We start from the raw sequence: 23,099 nt of genomic DNA on the forward strand, positions 1-23,099 counted from the left end.
ATTTTTCTAAGTACCGAAACAATCGGAATTTTTCTAAGTACCGAAATCGTCAGAAATTATCTAAGTACCGAAAACTTCTGATTGTTTTCTAAGTACTGAAATCGTCAGAATTTTTCTACGTACCGCAAAGGTCAGAAATTTTCCAAGTACCGAAAACGTCAAAAATTTTCTAAGTACCGAAAACTTCCGAGTCTTTTCTAAGTATCGAAATCGTCAGAATTTTTCTAAGTACCGAAATCGTCAGAATTTTTCTAAGTACCAAAATCAACAGAATTTTTCTAAGTACCGAAATCACCAGAATTTTTCTAAGTTCCGAAATCGTCAGAATTTTTCGAATTACCGAAAACGACAGAAATTTTCTAAGTACAGAAAACTTCTGATTGTTTTCGAAGTACCGAAATCGTCAAAATTTTCTAAGTACCGAAATCGCCGGAATTTTTCTAAGTACCGAAATCGTCAGAAAGTATCTAAGTACCGAAAACTTCTGATTGTTTTCTAAGTACCGAAATCGTCAGAATTTTTCTAAGTACCGCAAAGGTCAGAAATTTTCCAAGTACCGAAAAGGTCAGAAATTTTCTAAGTACCGAAATCGTCAGAATTTTTCTAAGTACAAAATCATCAGAATTTTTCTAAGTACCGAAATCGTCAAAATTTTCTAAGTACCGAAATCGTCGGAATTTTTCTAAGTAAAGAAATCGTCAGAATTTTTCTAAGTACCAAAATCAACAGAATTTTTCTAAGTACCGAAATCGACAGAATTTTTCTAAGTACCGAAATCGACAGAATTTTTCTAAGTACCGAAATCAACAGAATTTTTCTAAGAACCGAAATCGTCAGAATTTTTCTAAGTTCCGAAAAGGTCAGAAATTTTCTAAGTACCGAAAAGGTCAGAAATTTTCCTAGTACCGAAATCGTCAGAATTTTCCAAGTACCAAAATCGTCGGAATGTTTTCTAAGTACCGAAAACGTCTGAAATTTTCAAAGTACCGAAAAAGGCTGAAATTTTCTAAGTACCGAAATCAACAGAATTTTTCTAAGTACCGAAATCACCAGAATTTTTCTAAGTACCGAAATCGTCAGAATTTTTTTAAGTACCGAAAACGACAGAAATTTTCTAAGTACAGAAAACTTCTGATTGTTTTCGAAGTACCGAAATCATCAGAATTTTCTAAGTACCGAAATCGGCAGAAATTTTCTAAGTACCGAAATCGTCAAAATTTTCTAAGTACCGAAATCGTCGGAATTTTTCTAAGTACCGAAAACTTCTGATTGTTTTCTAAGTACCGAAATCGTCAGAATTTTTCTAAGAACCGTAAAGGTCAGAAATTTTCCAAGTACCGAAAAGGTCAGAAATTTTCTAAGTACCGAAATCGTCAGAATTTTTCTAAGTACCGAAATCATCAGAATTTTTCTAAGTACCGAAATCGTCAAAATTTTCTAAGTACCGAAATCGTCGGAATTTTTCTAAGTACCGAAATCGTCAGAAATTATCTAAGTACCGAAAATTTCTGATTGTTTTCTAAGTACCGAAATCGTCAGAATTTTCTGAGTACCGAAATCGTCGGAATGTTTTCTAAGTACCGAAAACGTCTGAAATTTTCGAAGTACCGAAAAAGGCAGAAATTTTCTAAGTACCGAAATCAACATAATTTTTCTAAGTACCGAAATCGACAGAATTTTTCTAAGTACCGAAATCAACAGAATTTTTCTAAGTACCGAATTCGACAGAAATTTTCTAAGTACCGAAAACTTCTGAATGTTTTCTAAGTACCGAAAAAGGCAGAAATTTTCTAAGTACCGAAATCGTCGGAATTTTTCCAAGTACCGAAATCGTTTGAAATTTTCTTAATACCGAAAAGGTCAGAAATTTTCTAAGTACCGAAATTGTCAGAATTTTTCTAAGTACCGAAATCGTCAGAATTTTTTTAAGTACCGAAAACGACAGAAATTTTCTAAGTACAGAAAACTTCTGATTGTTTTCGAAGTACCGAAATCGTCAGAATTTTCTAAGTACCGAAATCGGCTGAAATTTTCTAAGTACCGAAATCGTCAAAATTTTCTAAGTACCGAAATCGTCGGAATTTTTCTAAGTACCGAAATCGTCAGAAATTATCTAAGTACCGAAAACTTCTGATTGTTTTCTAAGTACCGAAATCGTCAGAATTTTTCTAAGAACCGTAAAGGTCAGAAATTTTCCAAGTACCGAAAAGGTCAGAAATTTTCTAAGTACCGAAATCGTCAGAATTTTTCTAAGTACCGAAATCATCAGAATTTTTCTAAGTACCGAAATCGTCAAAATTTTCTAAGTACCGAAATCGTCGGAATTTTTCTAAGTACCGAAATCGTCAGAAATTATCTAAGTACCGAAAATTTCTGATTGTTTTCTAAGTACCGAAATCGTCAGAATTTTCTAAGTACCGAAATCGTCGGAATGTTTTCTAAGTACCGAAAACGTCTGAAATTTTCGAAGTTCCGAAAAAGGCAGAAATTTTCTAAGTACCGAAATCAACAGAATTTTTCTAAGTACCGAAATCACCAGAATTTTTCTAAGTACCGAAATCGTCAGAATTTTTTTAAGTACCGAAAACGACAGAAATTTTCTAAGTACCGAAATCATCAGAATTTTTCTAAGTTCCGAAATCGTCAGAATTTTTCTAAGTACCGAAATCATCAGAAATTATCTAAGTACCGAAAACTTCTGATTGTTTTCTAAGTACCGAAATCGTCAGAATTTTTCTAAGTACCGCAAAGGTCAGAAATTTTCCAAGTACCGAAAAGGTCAGAAATTTTCTAAGTACCGAAATCGTCAGAATTTTTCTAAGTACCGAAACAATCGGAATTTTTCTAAGTACCGAAATCGTCAGAAATTATCTAAGTACCGAAAACTTCTGATTGTTTTCTAAGTACTGAAATCGTCAGAATTTTTCTACGTACCGCAAAGGTCAGAAATTTTCCAAGTACCGAAAACGTCAAAAATTTTCTAAGTACCGAAAACTTCCGAGTCTTTTCTAAGTATCGAAATCGTCAGAATTTTTCTAAGTACCGAAATCGTCAGAATTTTTCTAAGTACCAAAATCAACAGAATTTTTCTAAGTACCGAAATCACCAGAATTTTTCTAAGTTCCGAAATCGTCAGAATTTTTCGAATTACCGAAAACGACAGAAATTTTCTAAGTACAGAAAACTTCTGATTGTTTTCGAAGTACCGAAATCGTCAAAATTTTCTAAGTACCGAAATCGCCGGAATTTTTCTAAGTACCGAAATCGTCAGAAAGTATCTAAGTACCGAAAACTTCTGATTGTTTTCTAAGTACCGAAATCGTCAGAATTTTTCTAAGTACCGCAAAGGTCAGAAATTTTCCAAGTACCGAAAAGGTCAGAAATTTTCTAAGTACCGAAATCGTCAGAATTTTTCTAAGTACAAAATCATCAGAATTTTTCTAAGTACCGAAATCGTCAAAATTTTCTAAGTACCGAAATCGTCGGAATTTTTCTAAGTAAAGAAATCGTCAGAATTTTTCTAAGTACCAAAATCAACAGAATTTTTCTAAGTACCGAAATCGACAGAATTTTTCTAAGTACCGAAATCAACAGAATTTTTCTAAGTACCGAAATCGTCAGAATTTTTCTAAGTACCGAAAAGGTCAGAAATTTTCTAAGTACCGAAAAGGTCAGAAATTTTCCTAGTACCGAAATCGTCAGAATTTTCCAAGTACCAAAATCGTCGGAATGTTTTCTAAGTACCGAAAACGTCTGAAATTTTCAAAGTACCGAAAAAGGCTGAAATTTTCTAAGTACCGAAATCGTCGGAATTTTTCTAAGTACCGAAATCGTTTGAAATTTTCTAAATACCGAAAAGGTCAGAAATTTTCTAAGTACCGAAATTGTCAGAATTTTTCTAAGTACCGAAATCAACAGAATTTTTCTAAGTACTGAAATCGGCAGAATTTTTCTAAGTACCGAAAACGTCAGAAATTTTCTAAGTATCGAAAACGTCTGAATGTTTTCTAAGTACCGAAATCGTCAGAATTTTTCTAAGTACCGAAATGGTCAGAAATTTTCTAAGGACCGAAAAGGTCAGAAATTTTCCAAGTACCGAAATCGTCAGAATTTTCTAAGTACCGAAATCGTCAGAATTTTTCTAAGTACCGAAACAATCGGAATTTTTCTAAGTACCGAAATCGTCAGAAATTATCTAAGTACCGAAAACTTCTGATTGTTTTCTAAGTACTGAAATCGTCAGAATTTTTCTACGTACCGCAAAGGTCAGAAATTTTCCAAGTACCGAAAACGTCAAAAATTTTCTAAGTACCGAAAACTTCCGAGTCTTTTCTAAGTACCGAAATCGTCAGAATTTTTCTAAGTACCGAAATCGTCAGAATTTTTCTAAGTACCAAAATCAACAGAATTTTTCTAAGTACCGAAATCACCAGAATTTTTCTAAGTACCGAAATCGTCAGAATTTTTCGAAGTACCGAAAACGACAGAAATTTTCTAAGTACAGAAAACTTCTGATTGTTTTCGAAGTACCGAAATCGGCAGAATTTTTCAAAGTACCGAAATCGTCAAAATTTTCTAAGTACCGAAATCGTCGGAATTTTCCTAAGTACCGAAATCGTCAGAAAGTATCTAAGTACCGAAAACTTCTGATTGTTTTCTAAGTACCGAAATCGTCAGAATTTTTCTAAGTACCGCAAAGGTCAGAAATTTTCCAAGTACCGAAAAGGTCAGAAATTTTCTAAGTACCGAAATCGTCAGAATTTTTCTAAGTACAAAATCATCAGAATTTTTCTAAGTACCGAAATCGTCAAAATTTTCTAAGTACCGAAATCGTCGGAATTTTTCTAAGTAAAGAAATCGTCAGAATTTTTCTAAGTACCAAAATCAACAGAATTTTTCTAAGTACCGAAATCGACAGAATTTTTCTAAGTACCGAAATCAACAGAATTTTTCTAAGAACCGAAATCGTCAGAATTTTTCTAAGTTCCGAAAAGGTCAGAAATTTTCTAAGTACCGAAAAGGTCAGAAATTTTCCTAGTACCGAAATCGTCAGAATTTTCCAAGTACCAAAATCGTCGGAATGTTTTCTAAGTACCGAAAACGTCTGAAATTTTCAAAGTACCGAAAAAGGCTGAAATTTTCTAAGTACCGAAATCAACAGAATTTTTCTAAGTACCGAAATCGGCAGAAATTTTCTAAGTACCGAAATCGTCAAAATTTTCTAAGTACCGAAATCGTCGGAATTTTTCTAAGTACCGAAAACTTCTGATTGTTTTCTAAGTACCGAAATCGTCAGAATTTTTCTAAGAACCGTAAAGGTCAGAAATTTTCCAAGTACCGAAAAGGTCAGAAATTTTCTAAGTACCGAAATCGTCAGAATTTTTCTAAGTACCGAAATCATCAGAATTTTTCTAAGTACCGAAATCGTCAAAATTTTCTAAGTACCGAAATCGTCGGAATTTTTCTAAGTACCGAAATCGTCAGAAATTATCTAAGTACCGAAAATTTCTGATTGTTTTCTAAGTACCGAAATCGTCAGAATTTTCTGAGTACCGAAATCGTCGGAATGTTTTCTAAGTACCGAAAACGTCTGAAATTTTCGAAGTACCGAAAAAGGCAGAAATTTTCTAAGTACCGAAATCAACATAATTTTTCTAAGTACCGAAATCGTCAGAATTTTTCTAAGTACCGAAATCAACAGAATTTTTCTAAGTACCGAATTCGACAGAAATTTTCTAAGTACCGAAAACTTCTGAATGTTTTCTAAGTACCGAAAAAGGCAGAAATTTTCTAAGTACCGAAATCGTCGGAATTTTTCTAAGTACCGAAATCGTTTGAAATTTTCTTAATACCGAAAAGGTCAGAAATTTTCTAAGTACCGAAATTGTCAGAATTTTTCTAAGTACCGAAATCGTCAGAATTTTTTTAAGTACCGAAAACGACAGAAATTTTCTAAGTACAGAAAACTTCTGATTGTTTTCGAAGTACCGAAATCGTCAGAATTTTCTAAGTACCGAAATCGGCTGAAATTTTCTAAGTACCGAAATCGTCAAAATTTTCTAAGTACCGAAATCGTCGGAATTTTTCTAAGTACCGAAATCGTCAGAAATTATCTAAGTACCGAAAACTTCTGATTGTTTTCTAAGTACCGAAATCGTCAGAATTTTTCTAAGAACCGTAAAGGTCAGAAATTTTCCAAGTACCGAAAAGGTCAGAAATTTTCTAAGTACCGAAATCGTCAGAATTTTTCTAAGTACCGAAATCATCAGAATTTTTCTAAGTACCGAAATCGTCAAAATTTTCTAAGTACCGAAATCGTCGGAATTTTTCTAAGTACCGAAATCGTCAGAAATTATCTAAGTACCGAAAATTTCTGATTGTTTTCTAAGTACCGAAATCGTCAGAAATTTCTAAGTACCGAAATCAACAGAATTTTTCTAAGTACCGAATTCGACAGAAATTTTCTAAGTACCGAAAACTTCTGAATGTTTTCTAAGTACCGAAAAAGGCAGAAATTTTCTAAGTACCGAAATCGTCGGAATTTTTCTAAGTACCGAAATCGTTTGAAATTTTCTTAATACCGAAAAGGTCAGAAATTTTCTAAGTACCGAAATTGTCAGAATTTTTCTAAGTACCGAAATCGTCAGAATTTTTTTAAGTACCGAAAACGACAGAAATTTTCTAAGTACAGAAAACTTCTGATTGTTTTCGAAGTACCGAAATCGTCAGAATTTTCTAAGTACCGAAATCGGCTGAAATTTTCTAAGTACCGAAATCGTCAAAATTTTCTAAGTACCGAAATCGTCGGAATTTTTCTAAGTACCGAAATCGTCAGAAATTATCTAAGTACCGAAAACTTCTGATTGTTTTCTAAGTACCGAAATCGTCAGAATTTTTCTAAGAACCGTAAAGGTCAGAAATTTTCCAAGTACCGAAAAGGTCAGAAATTTTCTAAGTACCGAAATCGTCAGAATTTTTCTAAGTACCGAAATCATCAGAATTTTTCTAAGTACCGAAATCAACAGAATATTTCTAAGTACCGAAATCATCAGAATTTTTCTAAGTTCCGAAACCGTCAGAATTTTTCTAAGTACCGAAATCAACAGAATTTTTCTAAGTACCGAAAACTTCTGATTGTTTTCGAAGTACCTAAATCGTCAGAATTTTTCTAAGTACCGCAAAGGTCAGAAATTTTCCAAGTACCGAAAAGGTCAGAAATTTTCTAAGTACCGAAATCGTCAGAATTTTTCTAAGTTCAAAATCATCAGAATTTTTTTAAGAACCGAAATCGTCAAAATTTTCTAAGTACCGAAATAATCGGAATTTTTCTAAGTACCGAAATCGTCAGAAATTATCTAAGTACCGAAAACTTCTGATTGTTTTCTAAGTACTGAAATCGTCAGAATTTTTCTACGTACCGCAAAGGTCAGAAATTTTCCTAGTACCGAAAAGGTCAGAAATTTTCTAAGTACCGAAATCGTCAGAATTTTTCTAAGTACAAAATCATCAGAATTTTTCTAAGTACCGAAATCGTCAAAATTTTCTAAGTACCGAAATCGTCGGAATTTTTCTAAGTAAAGAAATCGTCAGAATTTTTCTAAGTACCAAAATCAACAGAATTTTTCTAAGTACCGAAATCGACAGAATTTTTCTAAGTACCGAAATCAACAGAATTTTTCTAAGAACCGAAATCGTCAGAATTTTTCTAAGTTCCGAAAAGGTCAGAAATTTTCTAAGTACCGAAAAGGTCAGAAATTTTCCTAGTACCGAAATCGTCAGAATTTTCCAAGTACCAAAATCGTCGGAATGTTTTCTAAGTACCGAAAACGTCTGAAATTTTCAAAGTACCGAAAAAGGCTGAAATTTTCTAAGTACCGAAATCAACAGAATTTTTCTAAGTACCGAAATCACCAGAATTTTTCTAAGTACCGAAATCGTCAGAATTTTTTTAAGTACCGAAAACGACAGAAATTTTCTAAGTACAGAAAACTTCTGATTGTTTTCGAAGTACCGAAATCATCAGAATTTTCTAAGTACCGAAATCGGCAGAAATTTTCTAAGTACCGAAATCGTCAAAATTTTCTAAGTACCGAAATCGTCGGAATTTTTCTAAGTACCGAAAACTTCTGATTGTTTTCTAAGTACCGAAATCGTCAGAATTTTTCTAAGAACCGTAAAGGTCAGAAATTTTCCAAGTACCGAAAAGGTCAGAAATTTTCTAAGTACCGAAATCGTCAGAATTTTTCTAAGTACCGAAATCATCAGAATTTTTCTAAGTACCGAAATCGTCAAAATTTTCTAAGTACCGAAATCGTCGGAATTTTTCTAAGTACCGAAATCGTCAGAAATTATCTAAGTACCGAAAATTTCTGATTGTTTTCTAAGTACCGAAATCGTCAGAATTTTCTGAGTACCGAAATCGTCGGAATGTTTTCTAAGTACCGAAAACGTCTGAAATTTTCGAAGTACCGAAAAAGGCAGAAATTTTCTAAGTACCGAAATCAACATAATTTTTCTAAGTACCGAAATCGTCAGAATTTTTCTAAGTACCGAAATCAACAGAATTTTTCTAAGTACCGAATTCGACAGAAATTTTCTAAGTACCGAAAACTTCTGAATGTTTTCTAAGTACCGAAAAAGGCAGAAATTTTCTAAGTACCGAAATCGTCGGAATTTTTCTAAGTACCGAAATCGTTTGAAATTTTCTTAATACCGAAAAGGTCAGAAATTTTCTAAGTACCGAAATTGTCAGAATTTTTCTAAGTACCGAAATCGTCAGAATTTTTTTAAGTACCGAAAACGACAGAAATTTTCTAAGTACAGAAAACTTCTGATTGTTTTCGAAGTACCGAAATCGTCAGAATTTTCTAAGTACCGAAATCGGCTGAAATTTTCTAAGTACCGAAATCGTCAAAATTTTCTAAGTACCGAAATCGTCGGAATTTTTCTAAGTACCGAAATCGTCAGAAATTATCTAAGTACCGAAAACTTCTGATTGTTTTCTAAGTACCGAAATCGTCAGAATTTTTCTAAGGACCGTAAAGGTCAGAAATTTTCCAAGTACCGAAAAGGTCAGAAATTTTCTAAGTACCGAAATCGTCAGAATTTTTCTAAGTACCGAAATCATCAGAATTTTTCTAAGTACCGAAATCGTCAAAATTTTCTAAGTACCGAAATCGTCGGAATTTTTCTAAGTACCGAAATCGTCAGAAATTATCTAAGTACCGAAAATTTCTGATTGTTTTCTAAGTACCGAAATCGTCAGAATTTTCTAAGTACCGAAATCGTCGGAATGTTTTCTAAGTACCGAAAACGTCTGAAATTTTCGAAGTTCCGAAAAAGGCAGAAATTTTCTAAGTACCGAAATCAACAGAATTTTTCTAAGTACCGAAATCACCAGAATTTTTCTAAGTACCGAAATCGTCAGAATTTTTTTAAGTACCGAAAACGACAGAAATTTTCTAAGTACCGAAATCATCAGAATTTTTCTAAGTTCCGAAATCGTCAGAAATTATCTAAGTACCGAAAACTTCTGATTGTTTTCTAAGTACCGAAATCGTCAGAATTTTTCTAAGTACCGCAAAGGTCAGAAATTTTCCAAGTACCGAAAAGGTCAGAAATTTTCTAAGTACCGAAATCGTCAGAATTTTTCTAAGTACCGAAACAATCGGAATTTTTCTAAGTACCGAAATCGTCAGAAATTATCTAAGTACCGAAAACTTCTGATTGTTTTCTAAGTACTGAAATCGTCAGAATTTTTCTACGTACCGCAAAGGTCAGAAATTTTCCAAGTACCGAAAACGTCAAAAATTTTCTAAGTACCGAAAACTTCCGAGTCTTTTCTAAGTATCGAAATCGTCAGAATTTTTCTAAGTACCGAAATCGTCAGAATTTTTCTAAGTACCAAAATCAACAGAATTTTTCTAAGTACCGAAATCACCAGAATTTTTCTAAGTACCGAAATCGTCAGAATTTTTCGAAGTACCGAAAACGACAGAAATTTTCTAAGTACAGAAAACTTCTGATTGTTTTCGAAGTACCGAAATCGGCAGAATTTTTCAAAGTACCGAAATCGTCAAAATTTTCTAAGTACCGAAATCGTCGGAATTTTTCTAAGTACCGAAATCGTCAGAAAGTATCTAAGTACCGAAAACTTCTGATTGTTTTCTAAGTACCGAAATCGTCAGAATTTTTCTAAGTACCGCAAAGGTCAGAAATTTTCCAAGTACCGAAAAGGTCAGAAATTTTCTAAGTACCGAAATCGTCAGAATTTTTCTAAGTACAAAATCATCAGAATTTTTCTAAGTACCGAAATCGGCAGAAATTTTCTAAGTACCGAAATCGTCAAAATTTTCTAAGTACCGAAATCGTCGGAATTTTTCTAAGTACCGAAAACTTCTGATTGTTTTCTAAGTACCGAAATCGTCAGAATTTTTCTAAGAACCGTAAAGGTCAGAAATTTTCCAAGTACCGAAAAGGTCAGAAATTTTCTAAGTACCGAAATCGTCAGAATTTTTCTAAGTACCGAAATCATCAGAATTTTTCTAAGTACCGAAATCGTCAAAATTTTCTAAGTACCGAAATCGTCGGAATTTTTCTAAGTACCGAAATCGTCAGAAATTATCTAAGTACCGAAAATTTCTGATTGTTTTCTAAGTACCGAAATCGTCAGAATTTTCTGAGTACCGAAATCGTCGGAATGTTTTCTAAGTACCGAAAACGTCTGAAATTTTCGAAGTACCGAAAAAGGCAGAAATTTTCTAAGTACCGAAATCAACATAATTTTTCTAAGTACCGAAATCGTCAGAATTTTTCTAAGTACCGAAATCAACAGAATTTTTCTAAGTACCGAATTCGACAGAAATTTTCTAAGTACCGAAAACTTCTGAATGTTTTCTAAGTACCGAAAAAGGCAGAAATTTTCTAAGTACCGAAATCGTCGGAATTTTTCTAAGTACCGAAATCGTTTGAAATTTTCTTAATACCGAAAAGGTCAGAAATTTTCTAAGTACCGAAATTGTCAGAATTTTTCTAAGTACCGAAATCGTCAGAATTTTTTTAAGTACCGAAAACGACAGAAATTTTCTAAGTACAGAAAACTTCTGATTGTTTTCGAAGTACCGAAATCGTCAGAATTTTCTAAGTACCGAAATCGGCTGAAATTTTCTAAGTACCGAAATCGTCAAAATTTTCTAAGTACCGAAATCGTCGGAATTTTTCTAAGTACCGAAATCGTCAGAAATTATCTAAGTACCGAAAACTTCTGATTGTTTTCTAAGTACCGAAATCGTCAGAATTTTTCTAAGGACCGTAAAGGTCAGAAATTTTCCAAGTACCGAAAAGGTCAGAAATTTTCTAAGTACCGAAATCGTCAGAATTTTTCTAAGTACCGAAATCATCAGAATTTTTCTAAGTACCGAAATCGTCAAAATTTTCTAAGTACCGAAATCGTCGGAATTTTTCTAAGTACCGAAATCGTCAGAAATTATCTAAGTACCGAAAATTTCTGATTGTTTTCTAAGTACCGAAATCGTCAGAATTTTCTAAGTACCGAAATCGTCGGAATGTTTTCTAAGTACCGAAAACGTCTGAAATTTTCGAAGTTCCGAAAAAGGCAGAAATTTTCTAAGTACCGAAATCAACAGAATTTTTCTAAGTACCGAAATCACCAGAATTTTTCTAAGTACCGAAATCGTCAGAATTTTTTTAAGTACCGAAAACGACAGAAATTTTCTAAGTACCGAAATCATCAGAATTTTTCTAAGTTCCGAAATCGTCAGAAATTATCTAAGTACCGAAAACTTCTGATTGTTTTCTAAGTACCGAAATCGTCAGAATTTTTCTAAGTACCGCAAAGGTCAGAAATTTTCCAAGTACCGAAAAGGTCAGAAATTTTCTAAGTACCGAAATCGTCAGAATTTTTCTAAGTACCGAAACAATCGGAATTTTTCTAAGTACCGAAATCGTCAGAAATTATCTAAGTACCGAAAACTTCTGATTGTTTTCTAAGTACTGAAATCGTCAGAATTTTTCTACGTACCGCAAAGGTCAGAAATTTTCCAAGTACCGAAAACGTCAAAAATTTTCTAAGTACCGAAAACTTCCGAGTCTTTTCTAAGTATCGAAATCGTCAGAATTTTTCTAAGTACCGAAATCGTCAGAATTTTTCTAAGTACCAAAATCAACAGAATTTTTCTAAGTACCGAAATCACCAGAATTTTTCTAAGTACCGAAATCGTCAGAATTTTTCGAAGTACCGAAAACGACAGAAATTTTCTAAGTACAGAAAACTTCTGATTGTTTTCGAAGTACCGAAATCGGCAGAATTTTTCAAAGTACCGAAATCGTCAAAATTTTCTAAGTACCGAAATCGTCGGAATTTTTCTAAGTACCGAAATCGTCAGAAAGTATCTAAGTACCGAAAACTTCTGATTGTTTTCTAAGTACCGAAATCGTCAGAATTTTTCTAAGTACCGCAAAGGTCAGAAATTTTCCAAGTACCGAAAAGGTCAGAAATTTTCTAAGTACCGAAATCGTCAGAATTTTTCTAAGTACAAAATCATCAGAATTTTTCTAAGTACCGAAATCGTCAAAATTTTCTAAGTACCGAAATCGTCGGAATTTTTCTAAGTAAAGAAATCGTCAGAATTTTTCTAAGTACCAAAATCAACAGAATTTTTCTAAGTACCGAAATCAACAGAATTTTTCTAAGTACCGAAATCGTCAGAATTTTTCTAAGTACCGAAAAGGTCAGAAATTTTCTAAGTACCGAAAAGGTCAGAAATTTTCCTAGTACCGAAATCGTCAGAATTTTCCAAGTACCAAAATCGTCGGAATGTTTTCTAAGTACCGAAAACGTCTGAAATTTTCAAAGTACCGAAAAAGGCTGAAATTTTCTAAGTACCGAAATCGTCGGAATTTTTCTAAGTACCGAAATCGTTTGAAATTTTCTAAATACCGAAAAGGTCAGAAATTTTCTAAGTACCGAAATTGTCAGAATTTTTCTAAGTACCGAAATCAACAGAATTTTTCTAAGTACTGAAATCGGCAGAATTTTTCTAAGTACCGAAAACGTCAGAAATTTTCTAAGTATCGAAAACGTCTGAATGTTTTCTAAGTACCGAAATCGTCAGAATTTTTCTAAGTACCGAAATGGTCAGAAATTTTCTAAGGACCGAAAAGGTCAGAAATTTTCCAAGTACCGAAATCGTCAGAATTTTCTAAGTACCGAAATCGTCGGAAAGTTTTCTAAGTACCGAAAACGTCTGAAATTTTCAAAGTACCGAAAAAGGCAGAAATTTTCTAAGTACCGAAATCAACAGAATTTTTCTAAGTACCGAAATCTACAGAATTTTTCTAAGTTCCGAAATCACCAGAATTTTTCTAAGTACCGAAATCGTCAGAATTTTTTTAAGTACCGAAAACGACACAAATTTTCTAAGTACAGAAAACTTCTGATTGTTTTCGAAGTACCGAAATCGTCAGAATTTTCTAAGTACCGAAATCGGCAGAATTTTTCTAAGTACCGAAATCATCAAAATTTTTCTAAGTACCGCAAAGGTCAGAAATATTCCAAGTACCGAAAAGGTCAGAAATTTTTTAAGTACCGAAATCATCAGAATTTTTCTAAGTACCGAGATCGTCAAACTTTTCTAAGTACCGAAATCGTCGGAATTTTTCTAAGTACCGAAATCGTCAGAATTTTTCTAAGTACCGAAATCGTCGGAATTTTTCTAAGTACCGAAATCGTCAGAAATTTTCTAAGTACCGAAAAGGTCAGAAATTTTCCAAGTACCGAAATCGTCAGAATTTTCTAAGTACCGAAATCGTCGGAAAGTTTTCTAAGTACCGAAAACGTCTGAAATTTTCAAAGTACCGAAAAAGGCAGAAATTTTCTAAGTACCGAAATCGTCGGAATTTTTCTAAGTACCGAAATCGTCAGAAATTATCTAAGTACCGAAAATTTCTGATTGTTTTCTAAGTACCGAAATCGTCAGAATTTTTCTACGTACCGCAAAGGTCAGAAATTTTCCAAGTACCGAAAAGGACAGAAATTTTCTAAGTACCGAAATCGTCAGAATTTTTCTAAGTACAAAATCATCAGAATTTTTCTAAGTACCGAAATCACCAAAATTTTTCTAAGTACCGAAATCGTCAGAATTTTTTTAAGTACCGAAAACGACAGAAATTTTCTAAGTACCGAAATCATCAGAATTTTTCTAAGTTCCGAAATCGTCAGAATTTTTCTAAGTACCGAAATCATCAGAAATTATCTAAGTACCGAAAACTTCTGATTGTTTTCTAAGTACCGAAATCGTCAGAATTTTTCTAAGTACCGCAAAGGTCAGAAATTTTCCAAGTACCGAAAAGGTCAGAAATTTTCTAAGTACCGAAATCGTCAGAATTTTTCTAAGTACAAAATCATCAGAATTTTTTTAAGTACCGAAATCGTCAAAATTTTCTAAGTACCGAAATAATCGCAATTTTTCTAAGTACCGAAATCGTCAGAAATTATCTAAGTACCGAAAACTTCTGATTGTTTTCTAAGTACTGAAATCGTCAGAATTTTTCTACGTACCGCAAAGGTCAGAAATTTTCCAAGTACCGAAAACGTCAAAAATTTTCTAATTACCGAAAACTTCCGAGTCTTTTCTAAGTACCGAAATCGTCAGAATTTTTCTAAGTACCGAAATCGTCAGAATTTTTCTAAGTACCAAAATCAACAGAATTTTTCTAAGTACCGAAATCACCAGGATTTTTCTAAGTACCGAAATCGTCAGAATTTTTCGAAGTACCGAAAACGACAGAAATTTTCTAAGTACAGAAAACTTCTGATTGTTTTCGAAGTACCGAAATCGGCAGAATTTTTCAAAGTACCGAAATCGTCAAAATTTTCTAAGTACCGAAATCGTCGGAATTTTTCTAAGTACCGAAATCGTCAGAAAGTATCTAAGTACCGAAAACTTCTGATTGTTTTCTAAGTACCGAAATCGTCAGAATTTTTCTAAGTACCGCAAAGGTCAGAAATTTTCCAAGTACCGAAAAGGTCAGAAATTTTCTAAGTACCGAAATCAACAGAATTTTTCTAAGTACTGAAATCGGCAGAATTTTTCTAAGTACCGAAAACGTCAGAAATTTTCTAAGTATCGAAAACGTCTGAATGTTTTCTAAGTACCGAAATCGTCAGAATTTTTCTAAGTACCGAAATGGTCAGAAATTTTCTAAGGACCGAAAAGGTCAGAAATTTTCCAAGTACCGAAATCGTCAGAATTTTCTAAGTACCGAAATCGTCGGAAAGTTTTCTAAGTACCGAAAACGTCTGAAATTTTCAAAGTACCGAAAAAGGCAGAAATTTTCTAAGTACCGAAATCAACAGAATTTTTCTAAGTACCGAAATCTACAGAATTTTTCTAAGTTCCGAAATCACCAGAATTTTTCTAAGTACCGAAATCGTCAGAATTTTTTTATGTACCGAAAACGACACAAATTTTCTAAGTACAGAAAACTTCTGATTGTTTTCGAAGTACCGAAATCGTCAGAATTTTCTAAGTACCGAAATCGGCAGAATTTTTCTAAGTACCGAAATCATCAAAATTTTTCTAAGTACCGCAAAGGTCAGAAATATTCCAAGTACCGAAAAGGTCAGAAATTTTCTAAGTACCGAAATCATACGAATTTTTCTAAGTACCGAGATCGTCAAACTTTTCTAAGTACCGAAATCGTCGGAATTTTTCTAAGTACCGAAATCGTCAGAATTTTTCTAAGTACCGAAATCGTCGGAATTTTTCTAAGTACCGAAATCGTCAGAAATTTTCTAAGTACCGAAAAGGTCAGAAATTTTCCAAGTACCGAAATCGTCAGAATTTTCTAAGTACCGAAATCGTCGGAAAGTTTTCTAAGTACCGAAAACGTCTGAAATTTTCAAAGTACCGAAAAAGGCAGAAATTTTCTAAGTACCGAAATCGTCGGAATTTTTCTAAGTACCGAAATCGTCAGAAATTATCTAAGTACCGAAAATTTCTGATTGTTTTCTAAGTACCGAAATCGTCAGAATTTTTCTACGTACCGCAAAGGTCAGAAATTTTCCAAGTACCGAAAAGGACAGAAATTTTCTAAGTACCGAAATCGTCAGAATTTTTCTAAGTACAAAATCATCAGAATTTTTCTAAGTACCGAAATCATCAGAATTTTTCTAAGTACCGAAATCGTCAAAATTTTCTAAGTACCGAAATCGTCGAAATTTTTCTAAGTACCGAAATCGTCAGAAATTATCTAAGTACCGAAAATTTCTGATTGTTTTCTAAGTACCGAAATCGTCAGAATTTTCTAAGTACCGAAATCGTCGGAATGTTTTCTAAGTACCGAAAACGTCTGAAATTTTCGAAGTACCGAAAAAGGCAGAAATTTTCTAAGTACCGAAATCAACAGAATTTTTCTAAGTACCGAAATCACCAGAATTTTTCTAAGTACCGAAATTGTCAGAATTTTTTTAAGTACCGAAAACGACAGAAATTTTCTAAGTACCGAAATCATCAGAATTTTTCTAAGTTCCGAAATCGTCAGAATTTTTCTAAGTACCGAAATCGTCAGAAATTATCTAAGTACCGAAAACTTCTGATTGTTTTCTAAGTACTGAAATCGTCAGAATTTTTCTACGTACCGCAAAGGTCAGAAATTTTCCAAGTACCGAAAACGTCAAAAATTTTCTAATTACCGAAAACTTCCGAGTCTTTTCTAAGTACCGAAATCGTCAGAATTTTTCTAAGTACCGAAATCGTCAGAATTTTTCTAAGTACCAAAATCAACAGAATTTTTCTAAGTACCGAAATCACCAGAATTTTTCTAAGTAAAGAAATCGTCAGAATTTTTCTAAGTACCAAAATCAACAGAATTTTTCTAAGTACCGAAATCGACAGAATTTTTCTAAGTACCGAAATCAACAGAATTTTTCAAAGTACCGAAATCGTCAAAATTTTCTAAGTACCGAAATCGTCGGAATTTTTCTAAGTACCGAAATCGTCAGAAAGTATCTAAGTACCGAAAACTTCTGATTGTTTTCTAAGTACCGAAATCGTCAGAATTTTTCTAAGTACCGCAAAGGTCAGAAATTTTCCAAGTACCGAAAAGGTCAGAAATTTTCTAAGTACCGAAATCGTCAGAATTTTTCTAAGTACAAAATCATCAGAATTTTTCTAAGTACCGAAATCGTCAAAATTTTCTAAGTACCGAAATCGTCGGAATTTTTCTAAGTAAAGAAATCGTCAGAATTTTTCTAAGTACCAAAATCAACAGAATTTTTCTAAGTACCGAAATCGACAGAATTTTTCTAAGTACCGAAATCAACAGAATTTTTCTAAGAACCGAAATCGTCAGAAATTTTCTAAGTACCGAAAAGGTCAGAAAGTTTCCAAGTACCGAAATCGTCAGAATTTTCTAAGTACCGAAATCGTCGGAAAGTTTTCTAAGTACCGAAAACGTCTGAAATTTTCAAAGTACCGAAAAAGGCAGAAATTTTCTAAGTACCGAAATCGTCGGAATTTTTCTAAGTACCGAAATCGTCAGAAATTATCTAAGTACCGAAAATTTCTGATTGTTTTCTAAGTACCGAAATCGTCAGAATTTTTCTACGTACCGCAAAGGTCAGAAATTTTCCAAGTACCGAAAAGGACAGAAATTTTCTAAGTACCGAAATCGTCAGAATTTTTCTAAGTACCGAAATCGTCGGAATTTTTCTAAGTCAAAACCGTTTGAAAATATTACTAAGTTTGAAATACCATGAAATATTTCTAAGTACGAAAATCTTCTGAATTTTTCAGTCAAAACCGTTTGAAAATATTACTAAGTTTGACATACCATGAATTATTTCTAAGTACGAAAATCTTCTGAATTCCCGCACAAAGTTCATTTTCCAAGCGAAGAATTTTTCTCCCGGGCTGTGGCCGTCGACATTAGCATCCCCGGCCTCTCGCCGAGGAAATTTAAATTTGAACGGCAAACGCATATTGGCCTTTCCGGCCTCGCTCGGGCTTCGTCTCAGACTTCCCGTCGCCGGACTTAGAAGAATTTCCACAATTTTCGAGACTTAGAAAAATTTCGGAAAAAATTGGACTTTGACAAAAAAACACTCTAAAACTAATTAAAAAAAATGTAACTAAAAATTATTATTACATAATTATAATTAAAAATATTATTTATATATTATCATATTATATAAATTTCATATTAAAATAATTTAAAATAATTAAAAAAAATAACACAAAATTATTATTATAAAATTATATTATCAAATTTATATTATATAACTATTATTAAAAATTATATTTTTATACATTATATTATATACATTTTATATTAAAATATTTTAAAATTTAACTATTATTATACATCTTTTAAAACCAATTTTGATATTAAACACATTGTTTTATATTATAAAGTTTCTTCATAAGTACAATGTCAATAATGTTTTTAGGCAACAATGTTACGATATTTGAAGTGTTTACGTCTGGTCTAACAGATCTTTCGAGTTTCTTTGCATAAGTGCTTTTAATTGCTTAATTTGCTTTTTTTTATTTCTAAGTACGAAAATCTTCTGAATTTTTCAAAGTCAAAACCGTTTGAAAATATTACTAAGTTTGAAATACCATAAAATATTTCTAAGTACGAATATCTTCTGAAATTTTCAAAGTCAAAACCGTTTGAAAATATTACTAAGTTTGAAATACCATGAAATATTTCTAAGTACGAAAATCTTCTCAATTTTTCAAAATCGAAACAGTTTAAAAATATTACTAAGTTTGAAATACCATGAAATATTTCTAAGTACGAAAATCTTCTGAAATTTTCAAAGTCAAAACCGTTTGAAAATATTACTAAGTTTGAAATACCATGAAATATTTCTAAGTACGAAAATCTTCTCAATTTTTCAAAATCGAAACAGTTTAAAAATATTACTAAGTTTGAAATACCATGAAATATTTCTAAGTACGAAAATCTTCGGAATTTTTTAAGTCAAAACCGTTTGAAAATATTACTAAGTTTGAAATACCATAAAATATTTCTAAGGACGAAAATCTTCTGAATTTTTCAAAGTCAATACTGCTTGAAAATATTTCTAAGTTTGAAATACCATGAAATATTTCTAAGTACGAAAATCTTCTGAATTTTTCAAAGTCAATACCGCTTGAAAATATTTCTAAGTTTGAAATACCATGAAATATTTCTAAGTACAAAATTCTTCGGAATTTTTCAAAGTCAAAACCGTTTGAAAATATTACTAAGTTTGAAATACCATGAAATATTTCTAAGTACGAAAATCTTCTGAATTTTTCAAAGTCAATACCGCTTGAAAATATTTCTAAGTTTGAAATACCATGAAATATTTCTAAGTTCAAAAATCTTCTGAATTTTTTAAAGTCAAAACCGTTTGAAAATATTACAAAGTTAGAAATACTATGAAATATTTCTAAGTACGAAAATCTTCTGAATTTTTCAAAGTCAAAACCGTTTGAAAATATTACTAAGTTTGAAATACCATGAAATATTTCTAAGTACGAAAATCTTCTGAATTCCCGCACAAAGTTCATTTTCCAAGCGAAGAATTTTTCTCCCGGGCTGTGGCCGTCGACGACGTTATTACATAATTATAATTAAAAATATTATTTATATACATTTATCATATCATATAAATTTCATATTAAAATAATTTAAAATAATTAAAAAAAAATAACATAAAATTATTATTATATAATTATATTATCAAATTTATATTATATAACTATTATTAAAAATTATATTTTTATACATTATATTATATAAATTTTTTATTAAAATATTTTAAAATTTAACTATTATTATACATCTTTTAAAACCAATTTTGATGATAAACACATTGTTTTATATTATAAAGTTTCTTCATTAGTACAATGTCAATAACTAATGTTTTTAGGCAACAATGTTACGATATTTGAAGTGTTTACGTCTGGTCTAACAGATCTTTTGAGTTTCTTTGCATAAGTGCTTTTAATTGCTTAATTTGCTTTTTTTTATTTCTAAGTTCGAAAATCTTCGGAATTTTTCAAAGTCAAAACCGTTTGAAAATATTACTAAGTTTGAAATACCATGAAATATTTCTAAGTACGAAAATCTTCTGAATTTTTCAAAGTCAAAACCGTTTGAAAATATTACTAAGTTTGAAATACCATGAAATATTTCTAAGTACGAAAATCTTCTGAATTTTTCAGTCAAAACCGTTTGAAAATATTACTAAGTTTGACATACCATGAATTATTTCTAAGTACGAAAATCTTCTGAATTCCCGCACAAAGTTCATTTTCCAAGCGAAGAATTTTTCTCCCGGGCTGTGGCCGTCGACATCCGCATCCCCGGCCTCTCGCCGAGGAAATTTAAATTTGAACGGCAAACGCATATTGGCCTTTCCGGCCTCGCTCGGGCTTCGTCTCAGACTTCCCGTCGCCGGACTTAGAAGAATTTCCACAATTTTCGAGACTTAGAAAAATTTCGGAAAAAATTGGACTTTGACAAAAAAACACTCTAAAACTAATTAAAAAAAATGTAACTAAAAATTATTATTACATAATTATAATTAAAAATATTATTTATATATTATCATATTATATAAATTTCATATTAAAATAATTTAAAATAATTAAAAAAAATAACACAAAATTATTATTATAAAATTATATTATCAAATTTATATTATATAACTATTATTAAAAATTATATTTTTATACATTATATTATATACATTTTATATTAAAATATTTTAAAATTTAACTATTATTATACATCTTTTAAAACCAATTTTGATATTAAACACATTGTTTTATATTATAAAGTTTCTTCATAAGTACAATGTCAATGTCTTCTAAGTACCGAAATCATCAGAATTTTTCTAAGTACCGAAATCGTCAAAATTTTCTAAGTACCGAAATCGTCGGAAAGTTTTCTAAGTACCGAAAACGTCTGAAATTTTCAAAGTACCGAAAAAGGCAGAAATTTTCTAAGTACCGAAATCAACAGAATTTTTCTAAGTACCGAAATCTACAGAATTTTTCTAAGTTCCGAAATCACCAGAATTTTTCTAAGTACCGAAATCGTCAGAATTTTTTTATGTACCGAAAACGACACAAATTTTCTAAGTACAGAAAACTTCTGATTGTTTTCGAAGTACCGAAATCGTCAGAATTTTCTAAGTACCGAAATCGGCAGAATTTTTCTAAGTACCGAAATCATCAAAATTTTTCTAAGTACCGCAAAGGTCAGAAATATTCCAAGTACCGAAAAGGTCAGAAATTTTCTAAGTACCGAAATCATACGAATTTTTCTAAGTACCGAGATCGTCAAACTTTTCTAAGTACCGAAATCGTCGGAATTTTTCTAAGTACCGAAATCGTCAGAATTTTTCTAAGTACCGAAATCGTCGGAATTTTTCTAAGTACCGAAATCGTCAGAAATTTTCTAAGTACCGAAAAGGTCAGAAATTTTCCAAGTACCGAAATCGTCAGAATTTTCTAAGTACCGAAATCGTCGGAAAGTTTTCTAAGTACCGAAAACGTCTGAAATTTTCAAAGTACCGAAAAAGGCAGAAATTTTCTAAGTACCGAAATCGTCGGAATTTTTCTAAGTACCGAAATCGTCAGAAATTATCTAAGTACCGAAAATTTCTGATTGTTTTCTAAGTACCGAAATCGTCAGAATTTTTCTACGTACCGCAAAGGTCAGAAATTTTCCAAGTACCGAAAAGGACAGAAATTTTCTAAGTACCGAAATCGTCAGAATTTTTCTAAGTACAAAATCATCAGAATTTTTCTAAGTACCGAAATCATCAGAATTTTTCTAAGTACCGAAATCGTCAAAATTTTCTAAGTACCGAAATCGTCGAAATTTTTCTAAGTACCGAAATCGTCAGAAATTATCTAAGTACCGAAAATTTCTGATTGTTTTCTAAGTACCGAAATCGTCAGAATTTTCTAAGTACCGAAATCGTCGGAATGTTTTCTAAGTACCGAAAACGTCTGAAATTTTCGAAGTACCGAAAAAGGTAGAAATTTTCTAAGTACCGAAATCAACAGAATTTTTCTAAGTACCGAAATCACCAGAATTTTTCTAAGTACCGAAATTGTCAGAATTTTTTTAAGTACCGAAAACGACAGAAATTTTCTAAGTACCGAAATCATCAGAATTTTTCTAAGTTCCGAAATCGTCAGAATTTTTCTAAGTACCGAAATCATCAGAAATTATCTAAGTACCGAAAACTTCTGATTGTTTTCTAAGTACCGAAATCGTCAGAATTTTTCTAAGTACCGCAAAGGTCAGAAATTTTCCAAGTACCGAAAAGGTCAGAAATTTTCTAAGTACCGAAATCGTCAGAATTTTTCTAAGTACAAAATCATCAGAATTTTTTTAAGTACCGAAATCGTCAAAATTTTCTAAGTACCGAAATAATCGGAATTTTTCTAAGTACCGAAATCGTCAGAAATTATCTAAGTACCGAAAACTTCTGATTGTTTTCTAAGTACTGAAATCGTCAGAATTTTTCTACGTACCGCAAAGGTCAGAAATTTTCCAAGTACCGAAAACGTCAAAAATTTTCTAATTACCGAAAACTTCCGAGTCTTTTCTAAGTACCGAAATCGTCAGAATTTTTCTAAGTACCGAAATCGTCAGAATTTTTCTAAGTACCAAAATCAACAGAATTTTTCTAAGTACCGAAATCACCAGAATTTTTCTAAGTAAAGAAATCGTCAGAATTTTTCTAAGTCCCAAAATCAACAGAATTTTTCTAAGTACCGAAATCGACAGAATTTTTCTAAGTACCGAAATCAACAGAATTTTTCAAAGTACCGAAATCGTCAAAATTTTCTAAGTACCGAAATCGTCGGAATTTTTCTAAGTACCGAAATCGTCAGAAAGTATCTAAGTACCGAAAACTTCTGATTGTTTTCTAAGTACCGAAATCGTCAGAATTTTTCTAAGTACCGCAAAGGTCAGAAATTTTCCAAGTACCGAAAAGGTCAGAAATTTTCTAAGTACCGAAATCGTCAGAATTTTTCTAAGTACAAAATCATCAGAATTTT

Source organism: Parasteatoda tepidariorum, chromosome 1 (assembly GCF_982258835.1).
Source record: "Parasteatoda tepidariorum strain Cologne lab strain chromosome 1, Ptep-v5.0, whole genome shotgun sequence".
NCBI classification, from domain to species: Eukaryota; Metazoa; Arthropoda; class Arachnida; order Araneae; family Theridiidae; genus Parasteatoda; species Parasteatoda tepidariorum.